This window comes from Myotis yumanensis, unplaced genomic scaffold, assembly GCF_028538775.1.
Source record: "Myotis yumanensis isolate MYYU_CA2020_CCGP unplaced genomic scaffold, mMyoYum1.0.hap1 SCAF_11, whole genome shotgun sequence".
Classification (NCBI taxonomy): Eukaryota; Metazoa; Chordata; class Mammalia; order Chiroptera; family Vespertilionidae; genus Myotis; species Myotis yumanensis.
The window spans coordinates 37,245,419-37,257,003 of NW_027223762.1; positions in this window are offsets into that span (position 1 = coordinate 37,245,419).

The window sequence follows — 11,585 nt, forward strand, 5'->3', positions numbered from 1 at the left end:
AACAGAGCCAAATATCAACAGTACAACGATTGAAATTTCTTTTGAGAGCCACATTTTTTAAACTTAAACTATATAGGTTTTGTTATTAACTTAATTAGGGTACTCCTAAGCTGGCCTTTGCTAAAAACATCCTCAATCTGATTGAGGTACATTTGCTGAGGTCGACCCCCTTCCAACTCTCCCATCCTCAACTCGTGCACGAATCTCGCGCCTCCCCCGCGCTGTGTATCTGCGGCCCGCCTGCGCCACGTCTCCCGTTGCCCCACCGACTGACACCCCCCACTTCTTCTAACGCCACTTCTTCAAAATAGACTCGCCCAAGCTGAAAAGCAACTTCTGCGCATGGGCCACGAAGTTTCAATCGCACTGTACGTGTGTGCGCCCGCACGTGGTATTTTGTGGAAGAGCCACACTCAAGGGGCCAAAGAGCTGCATGTGGCTCTCGAGCCTCGGTTTGCCGACCACTGACCTAGGCGGCCCTCCAGGCCATCTTGAGCACCAGGAGGAGGAAGACAGTTGATTGGGTTCTTAGCATTCATGGGTGTTATTGTATGTGGAAAAACACACACCAGGTGTTACTCATGTTTTCATTAGTATTGTATTATAAACCTATATAAACCTATTTTTTCTAAAGCCTCTAAGCTTAACACACAGATTTTGTTTACTTATAAGTCTAGTAATTTTTGTGTTTAAATGAAAATACTTTCACTTTGTCTTTGATTTATTCTTACTAAGCCTATATATATGACAGACTCCCTAGACCAGTGATGGCGAACCTTTTGAGCTTGGCGTGTCAGCATTTTGAAAAACCCTAACTTAACTCTGGTTCCGTGTCACATATAGAAATTTTTTGATGTTTGCAACCATAGTAAAACAAAGACTTATATTTTTTATATTTATTTTATATATTTAAATGCCATTCAACAAAGAAAAATCAACCAAAAAAATGAGTTTGCATGTCACCTCTGACACGCGTGTCATAGGTTCGCCATCACTGCCCTAGACATTGAACACACTGATTAATTAAATTCCTTTAGAGATTTCAAACCACAGTCACAAATATAACATGGACTTCAAACACTGCACCGTGGACTTATAAATCTAAAAAGTAAAATATTCCTAATCACTCAAATGACTTGGGCATGGACTTACCTTGGCCAAGAAAATGTGAGTGGAAGCCCTGGGCCACCTCGAGGTAGAAGCATTTTGTTGAGGGGGTGAGCCTCTCCAGCTCTTTTTCCCTCTTCACAGCAACAGTCCAGATAGTGGAGCCTCTGCTAGTCTGAATTCCAGAGAGAAAATGACATGGAACAGAGACCTACGTGTAAGAAATCAACTTTTGTTGTGTTAATCCAGTGAGATTTTTCAATTGTTTGCTACTGCAGGCTAGCCCTGTCCATCCTGACTAACGTTTACAGCTACACCTACCTCTCTGCTGAACTCCAGACACGAGTCCCACATACTAACTCAACAGCTCCCCTGGAGTACTAGACATTTCAAACCACGCTGAATTTTTTATCTTCCCCCTCTAAAAACCCTCCTGCACTCAACTAATTTGGATGTCAGTTCCGTCCTTCTAATCGTGTAGGGCAGAAACCTCAGCTTCATCCTGTCTCCTCTTTCTCTCACATCCTATACCCAATCAATGAGCAAATACCTTTGGCCCTATTTTCAAAATATATTCAGAATTGGACCATTCACCCCTTCCTGTGCCGCCACTCTGATCTAAGTCAACATCGTCTCTGACTTGGATAATTACAATAGCAGGTCTGGCTGCTTCTATTCTAATGTCCCCTTTACAGACTTATTCCTAACACAGAGATCATTTTACACCAGCCAAATCGTACCCTAAACCCTGCAGCAGCTGTCTATTTCACTCACAATAAAAGCCAAAGTCTTTATAATGACCTATGAGATCCCTCACGATGTGGCTCTCTCGTCACCTCTCTCACCACAGTTCCTATTATTTTCCCCTTTATTCATTTCACTCCAACCACACTGGCCTCCTTCTAATCCTTAACCACACCAGGTACCTTTCCAAGTTAGGGCTTCTGCTGTGGCTAATGTCTGTGCCTGGAATATTCTTTCCCCAGATAACCTCTTCATCTCCTGCAAGTTTTCGCTCAAACCTCACTTTCACAACGAGGCCTACCAATTTAAATTGGCAAACTTCCCACCTCTGGATCTCCTCATTCTTTTTACTCTGTTCTACATTTTCTTTTTAGCACTTACCACCCTCTAACCTATTATATAATCTACTTCGTTGGTAGTCTTATTGGGCACTGACCTCTCCTACCTATAATGTAAACTTTGATATCTGCAAACTCTATTCAAAATTCATAATTGTCTTTTCTTGAATGTACTGTATTTTAGTTGCTTCTTGTGAGTACCATCATGTACTCATGTTTTCCACTGAATATTTTTCTGTCTAAGATGCTCAAGTTGTCACAATCTGGCCAATGGGAGTCCCGAGATCTTTACAAGCATTTTTTCTTTTTTTGCAATAAGATTTTCTAAACCATTTCTACTTTCTCTGCCCCAAACACAGAGCCATAAAGTTGTGCGCTAGGGACACAGGTGGAGGCACCATCACTATCAGACCACTTTACTGACAGGCAGATGTGATATATCCTTAAAAGATTTCATTAGTCCGGGTCCAGTCAGGAAAACAGAAATCACGCAAGGAATTTCCATCGGAAGAGAGATAATACAGACAATTGATCATAAAAATGTTAGCTGGGGCTCTTTTCCTCCCTGGATCCTAAAAGAGCAGCCACCAGGATGAAAGACACAGTAACTATCCAGAACAAAAAGTTCGTGACCAACGGACTACATTAGCAAAACAAATGGTCATTGACGTCTTTCACCCTGGGAAGGCAAGAGTACCTAAGACAGAAATTCAGGCCCGGCCAGCATGGCTCAGTGGTTAAGCATTGACCTATGAACCAGGAGGTCATGGTTAGATTCCCAGTCAGGGTACATGCCCAGGTTGCAGGCTCAGTCCCCAGTCGGGAGTATGCAGGAGGCAGCCGATCAATGATTCTCTCTCTCATCATTGATGTTTCTATCTCTCCCTCTCCCTTCCTCTCTCTGAAGTAGATCAAAAACATATTTAACAAATAAAAATTCAGGAAAAACTAGCCCAAATGTACAAGAGCACATCAGATGTCATTTTTGTATTTGGATTCAGAACCCATTTTGGTGGTGGCAAGACAATTGGCTTTCGCATGATTAATAATTGCTTGTATTATGCAAAGAAAATGGAACCCAAAACATAGACCTACAAGACATGGCCTGTATGAGAAGACCTCAAGAAAACAGCCAAAGGAACACAAGAACTGAATGAAGAAAGTCAGGGGGACTGCAAAGGCCAGCGTTGGTGCTGCTAAAAGTGAGCTGGAGATCGGACAACAGCAGTAAAGATTCTTCAGGGGCTTTCTCTGTGGTGATTGTGCATGAGAGAATGAATAAACTACCAACTTAAAAAAGTGTTAGCTGGGTTGGGGACAAAAAAGAATGCTTAGCCTGGCTGGTGTGGCTCAGTGGTTGAACATCAACCCATGAAACGAGATCATTGGTTCAATTCCCGGTCAGGGCACATGGCTGGGTTGTGAGCTCAATCCCCGGTAGGGGCGTGCAGGAGGCAGCCCATCTATGCTTCTATCTCTCTATCCCTCTCTTCTTCTCTCTCTAAAAACAATAAAAACATATTTTTTTTTAAAAAAAGGAATGCTTAAGTAAACCAGAGATGAATAACTGAGGGATGAATAACCCAGCAGCGAGCCCTGGATTGGGGAGCAGAAGGGAAGAGATGATATACTTGAAACCAGGACTTCAGAGCAGACTCAGCAGAGCTGACTCCGGGCCTCTCTCCACAGTCCCGGCTCCGTCCTGGATGAGCTCTGGCTGCTGGGGAAGGGAGTCCCCGCTGACGCTGGCACCCCCAAGGGGCTGCAGACAGAAGATAGAAGCTGGAGCTACGGCTCTCTGCTTCTGCTAGCTATCTCCCGGCAGGAGGTAGAAGCAGGAAAGAAGCTCTGTTTCCTTTCCTCCACCCTCATGTTTCCCACCAGTGCCTCCCAGAACCAAGGATGCCTCTGGCAAGGGAGTGAGAGCACCACGGAGCAGAGAAGGGTGGGCCTAGGGGGGCCACAGTAGGTGGATAACCTGTGCAAAGGTCATGCAAGCACCCAGACTTTCCAATGAAACTCCAGCTTCTTTAAGTGTTTCTTATTATACCTTGCTCTGTTATAAAATACTAGAAGCCTGTTGCACAAAGATTCACGCAATAGGCCTTTCTTCCCCTAACTAACTGCCGGCACCAGTTTTCCTCCGGCACCCAGGACCCAGGCCTTTGGTCCGGCCACAGGGGAGAAGCCACGCCTCTTCAGTCTTCAGCCTTCAGTCCTCAGTCTTCACTCCGGCCGGAGCCTTCAGTCTTTGCTCCATGCCTGCATATGCAAATTAGCTGTCATCTTTGTTGGGTTAATTTGCATACTCACCTGATTGGCTGGGAGGCATAGCAGAGTGACACCAATTTGCATGTTTCTCTTTTATTAGTGTAGATTGTCTGAGTTACCAATTTCTTCATGTGTCATATCATTTCTTATCAATTTTAATGATATCAAATATACATGACTATACATTCCTATAAACCTATGTATTTAAATGTCAACATAACATTAATGGGCACTGTTACACACTAATATCCATTCATATTTAACTCAGAGTCTGACCTGGATTGGAATTACATTGTCTTGTTCTCTCTTTCTTTCTTTCATTGTGGTAAAAAATGCATAACAGAACATTTACCATCTTAACCATTTTTAAGCATACAGGTCAGTGGTGTTCAATATATTCACAGTGTTGTGCAACCTATCGTCAGAACTCTTTTCATCTTGCAAAACTGAAAATCTATACCCATTAAACAACAACTCACTATCCCTCCTCCCCCAGCTTCCAGCAACCGCCACTGTGTATTCTGTCTCTACAAATTTGCCTACTGTAGGGAAATGTGTGGAATCATACAATACCTGTCATTGTGAGTGGCTTATTTCACTTAGCATAATGTTTTCAAGGTTCATCCATGTTGTCACACGTGTCAGAATTTCCTTCCTCCTTAAGGCTTTTTAATGCTTTGTTATATATCACAATTTGCTTATCCTTTCATCTGTCAGTAGACTTTTGTGGTACTTCCACTTTTTTGGTTATTCTAAATGATGCTGCTATGAACACGGGTGTACATTTCTTTTCTCTTTTATAATCCTATAGCTTTTGATCTTCATTCTACAGGAGTGTTGTTTTTTCATTTTTTTCAAATTGATTTTTTTTTCTGAGAGAGAGAGAGAGAAAGAGAAACATCAATATGAGAGAGAAACATTGATCAGTTGCCTTCTGCACCAAACCTGCAACCTGGATATGTGCCCTGACCGGGAATCGAACCTAACACCTTTTGGTGTACAGAACGACACACCAATCAACTGAGCCACACTGGCCTGGGCAGGAGTGTTCTTAACTATGTCAGACCTAGCACCTTCTTTCATCCTTAAATGAAGTTCATAAATAATATAGCCTACCTAACACATACTTTCAGGAAAATCAATATAATAAAATAAGATATGCTTTATTGTGAGTAGGTACCTGTGAATGATCACATAGGGAATATGATGAAATGACCAAGTATTTGCACATTGTACATGGTGGCCTCAGCCACAGATGTAGACTGCCTCAGGAGCTCTGCATTGGTGATTCAAATACCACAAGTAGTGTTGCTTGGTGGCATGATTTCCTAGTATGGGTAACCAACAGTTAGTAAAGTTTGAAACAAAGCAATCTTTCTTCAATGTCCATAACTATTATAATCATAGACATGCAGTGCATTTTTATTTGGGGCAAAAAAAAATGATGTTTCTATGTAAACAGAATTAAGTCTTGACTCAGATAATTTTACTTCACAGACTTGTTCATCTAATTGGCCAATTAGTGTGCTCCGAAGTCCACTGCCAAGTTTGTGCCAAGGCCATGCTTCCCACCGGTGGCTCCAGTGTAGTGGAGATACTTCAGCAGACCTGTTTGTGGGAGGCTCCAGACTCCTCTGAAAGCTGGCTTTGGCTTGAGGTTCCCTGTAGCTTTAATGAACCTTCCTTAGGCTGCACAACAATCTAGGATATTTCTCCCCTATCTTCCTGCCCTCTCTCTTCACTTGGGGTAAGATCTGCATTGCCTTCCAACAGCTCTGGGAGCTTACATAGGTATTGCTCAAATAAAATCCTTGTATGTATTATCGCATCTTGGCATCTGCTTCTTAAAGGACTTGGACTAACACAGTAACAAAGAATCATAAAACCTCCGTGGCACACAACAATGACCTTTTATTGCTCACATTTCAGAGAGAGGATTTGGGGACGTGACTAGACAGCTCTGTTTATCTTCGCTGGGCTTGTTCCCATATCTGAGGCTGACTGGCTGAGAGTTGATGTAGGATGACCTCTGCTATGGTGACTGAGGACTCAGCGGTACTGCATGTCTCTCCTCCGCCAGCAGGTTAGCCCAGGCCTGTCCTGAGGGCAACGGCACAGGCACAGGATAAAAGCCCAATCAATGTATAAGCCTATTTAAAACCTCTGCTTGCCTAAGGTCAGCTATGTCCACTGGCTAAAGAAGAGCATGTGACTGAGCCCAGAATGAGTTGGAGGGCTCTAAAAAGTAACATGACAAACGTCAGGATGCAAGGACAAATGAAGTAGGGGACTGTTTTCATAATCGGTCACAATGTCTATGTATTTTTCTTAGTGAAGTACCACTCTTTCTCATTAAAAAAAAAAAAATTGTAACTTCTCTTAAATTTTTCTATAATCACAACATTGTAGAGTCATTTATTAATAGAGAGAAATAACTTTACATTTTAAGGAACTTGAAAAAGAACAACAGCCCAAAGTCAGTAGAAGGAAAAAAAATAAAGATTAGAGCAGAAATAAATAAAATAGAGTCTAAAAAAAAAAAAAATATATATATATATATATATATATATGATGAATTAAACCAAGAGCTGGTTCTTTAAAAAGTTAAACAAGATGGACAAACCTTTAACCAGACGAATCAAGAAACAAAGAGAGCCTAGTCAGTTTGCCTCAGTGGCTAGAGCGTTGGCCTGGGGACTGAAGGGTTTGATTCTGGTCAAGGGCACATGCGCGGGTTGAGGGCTTGATCCCAGCAGGGGGCGTGCAGGAGGCAGCCTATCAATGATTCTCATCATTGATGTTTCTATCTCTGTCTCCCTTTCCCTTTCTCTCTGAAATAGATATATAAAAGAAACAAAGAGAGAGGACTCAAAATCAGAAATGAAAGAAAAGTAACAACTGACATCATAGAAATACAATTGATTACAAGGAAATATTATGAATAACTATATGCCAACAAATTGAACAATCTGGAAGAAATGGATAAGTTCCTCTTAACATACAATCTTCCAAAACTGAATCAAGAAGAATCAGAGAATCTGGACAGAAAAATTATAACTAATGAAATTAAAGCATTAATAAAATAAAAATAAAAACTCCCAACAAACAAAAGTCCTGGACTGGATGGGTTCATTGGTAAATTTTACCAAACATTCAAAGAAGAATGAACACCTATCTTTCTCAAACTATTCCAAAAAATTCAAGACGAGGGAAGACTCCCAGGCACATTTTACAAGGCCAGCATTATCCTAATTCTAAAGCCAGACAAAGACACTACAAAGAAAGAGAATTACATGCCAATATCCCTGACGAACATAGATGCTAAAATCCTCAACAAAATATTAGCAAAACGATCCAGTTATACATTAAAAAGATTATACACCATGACCAAGTGGCATTTATTCTGGCAATGCAAGGTTTCTACAATATCCACAAGTCAATAGATGTGATACAAAACATAAAATGAAATATAAAAACCACATGATCATGTCAACAGATGCAGAAAAGGCATTTTTTAAAATATATTTTATTGATTTTTTACAGAGAGGAAGGGAGAGAGATAGAGAGTTAGAAACATCGATGAGAGAGAAACATCGATCAGCCGCTTCCTGCACATCTCCTACTGGGGATGTGCCCGTAACCCAGGTACATGCCCTTGACCGGAATCGAACCTGGGACCTTTCAGTCCACAGGCCGACGCTCTATCCACTGAGCCAAACCAGTTTCGGCCAGAAAAGGTATTTGATAAAATCCAGCACCCATTGTTTAAGGTGTTTGTATAATTTCATACTTCTACATCTAGAACCTAGAGAGACCCAATGTGTACGGGAGGCAGCCGATCAATGTTTCTCTCTCACACCCATGGTTTGTTTTTGTTTTTTTCTTTCTCTCCCTCTCCTTTCCTTTCTCTCTAGAATCTATGAAAAACATATCCTCGGGTGAGGATTTAAAAAATAATAAATAAATACAGGGATCAATAATTTTTGGTACTACATACCTACACGCAGGAAGCATGTGTAATTATGAAAAGACAAAAGAAATGAAATAGAAGACCGAAAGGAGGGGAATTTTAAATACAAACAAAGGAGAGAAGAAGGCAGAAAATGAAACCCTGTACCAATTGTTGGGGGGGCCAAGGGCAGACACCTGTTTCTTGGTTTGCCTCACGTACAGGGCAGTCAGTCCCTGAAGGAGCCCGAGACCAGCTCCTCCTTAAGGAGAGGTTTTGCTCATTCAATAACAGATACATTCAGCATGGCCCAAGGCACCTTCAAACACTGCTCTCCCACTCAGCACCAGACTTACGTCCAATGAAAGTGCCAGTAATGCAGAGCGCCCACTCCCAGCTGAGGGTTAACCATTACCACGGGTCTGGGGTGCACCGAACAGCACAAAACCTGGGCAGCAAGCAGAGTTGGAGCAAGGGGGATTAGGATAAGCTTTGAGAGAGAAGTGGTGTCGAAACCGGGATTGGATGCAGAGTCAAGAAAATGTGGAAGCAGCCCTAGCCAGTTTGGCTCAGTGGATGGAGCATCGGCCTGCAGACTGAAGGGTCCCATGTTTGATTCCAGTTAAAGGCACATGCCCGGGTTGTGGGCTCCATCTCCAGTAGAGGGGGTGGTGCAGGAGGCAGCCAATCAATGATTCTCTCTCATCATTGATGTTTCTATCTCTCTCTCCCTCTCCCTTCCTCTCTGAAATCAATAAAAATATATTTTAAAGAAATAAAATGTGGAAGCAGCACACAATCCCATTTTTTTCTTTTTATTTGTTTTTATTACACAGTCTCATTTTCACTGCAAACATAGAGGGCACTAGGCTGGAGAGTGAGCTGGGACCAGATCATGGCGGGTCTTGAATGCCAGGGTGAAAAGCATACTCATAATTCAGCGGGAGTCACTGGAAGCTTTTGAACGAGAAGTGACATGACAGAGCCTTGATATTTAACTGGATATATGCCTGTACGAAATAAAAACTGCATTTCCTAACGTCTCTTGCAGCTAGGTGTGGTCATGTGCCTAAATTCTGATTAATGAAATCTAAAGGAAATAGGACTGTATCGCCAACTTTTAGGAAGTTTTCTTAAGGGAACAGAGAATTGCTCCCCCCACCCCACCCCCGCCGACCCCCCCTCTGTTGGATAGAAGCTGAAACTAATCCTAACATATAAATTACTTATTAGAAGATTGGCCCAAGGCAAGGCAAAATTTAAGGTGGTTGGAACAAGAGGAGCATTGGAGGTGGGAAGACTAATTAGGAAACAATTCCACGGTCAAGATAAGCAGTGAGGAATGAAAAACTGAGCCAATTATGGTAGCAGTGGAAATGGACGGGGGTGGTGGATGTGATCTATATTGTGAAAACAGTCTCTTTGTGAATTAGTAATGGAGGAGAAGAGACACCAGAGAAGGGAGAATCAAAGGTCACTGTGAGATTTCAAAGAGAGGTGACTGGCAGTCAACAATGTTGGTAACAGAACAGGGGGTTCAGAACGAGGAGCAGGCTTGAGGAAGGCACAGAAATGGGAGTCAGAGGAGGAGCAGGCTTGAGGGAGCCAGCCACGAGGCAGTGTTTGACATGCTGAGTTGGAATGCCTTCGGGATGTCCAGGTGGAGATGTAAAGCAGGCAATTGGGAATTCATTTCTGGAGCATGATACGAGAGTCCTTGTATAAAAACGGCAGTCAAAACAAAGGAAGTTGCTGGTTGGCAGAACAGAGGGTGTCTCTAGACTTGCCTCTCCTTCTGTGCACAATGAGAAATAAATTGTGTAATGAAAAATCAGATAAAAACATGTACAACTCTTCACTTGACATGCGCCCCCCTCCCTCTCTCAAAAATAACAACCAAAAAACACCACTACCACCACCACAAAAAACCCTACAATGAGACAGTAATGGAAATCCTCACTGTGTCAAAAATTTGAATAGCTCCTGAAAGTTCCTTAGGAAGGCATTTTGTTTGATTTGTACAAATATCTGTCGTGACATGTTTTAAGATGACTCCCTTTCCAGCAAGAGAACTATAGCAAATTGCCTTCCTCTTTAACTCATGTAAGACTTCCCTTTCACAAGTCTTGAAAGAACAATTCTTTTCAAAAGCAGAATGAGAAAATATAAAAACCCAATAAATGTGAAAAGTCAAACGACTACCTAGAGCTTTCTCCTGTATCCGCTGTGACCAGAGCAAATGTTAAATAAAAAGGAAACGAATCAAGTGTGAACAGTAAGGAACCAACTTCAAAGGCTGGCTAAACAGTCATCTGCACTGTTTTCGCGGGACGGCTTGGGGATGGAAGAGGTGAAAATCCAGCGGCTGGTGTGTCAGCGGAGGTGCGCTGGAAGTAGCGGTGTGGGAGCTCTGTTTTTTCCTAGAAGAATTTTGCGTCTTTACCGCAGACAGCTGCAGGGGAACCGAGGCGCGCTCCTCGGGGCGCGCAGTGGCGGGGCCGGGCGCTGGAGTTGATGGCACAGTGGACCCGGGTTTCACTGGGGGGGTGTCAGAGCCCTTATTGCACGTGTGCATGAGGCTTTTCTCATCCGCCCATGCATCCATCTTTTGTCTCAGGGCCAGGGCCTGCGCTGGGCATCCCGGCGTGCTTTACCGCACAGAACCCCACGGGACTTCATGGGAGGAGGAGATTTGATGCAGGAGGACGCGGCGGGAAGATTACCGTGGGGTCCCTCAAAAGAGACGGCCGAGTTATCGGATCCGGGTGGTGCGGAGCGAAAGCAATAACCCTGAAGGAAAGCCCTCCCCTCTCCCAATCAGGACAAGGAACGCAGCCCCACTCCCCCTTCTCCCGGGCCCTCTGGCTCGGAGCGCCCAGACCTCGGCCCGCCCGAGAGGCCCCGGCAGTGCCAACAGCCTGCGCCGTCCCTCAGACCGCGCCTCCCCACCGTAGCCTGGAGCCCGTCCCCATTAGAGGGGTCGGGAGGCGGCCGGGGGCGCGGAGACTGACCGACTGTCTCCATCTGCCCGGGGCTGCGCCCCCATCCGGGACGCCCCACCACCGCGCCCGGGACCCAGCTGGGGGTGCGCGCGGGTGCTGATTGGCCATAGCCGTGGAGGGGCGGCCCAGGCCCGTCCCTCTTTCCCATGGCGCCCACGTTGCATCATCTTCTGC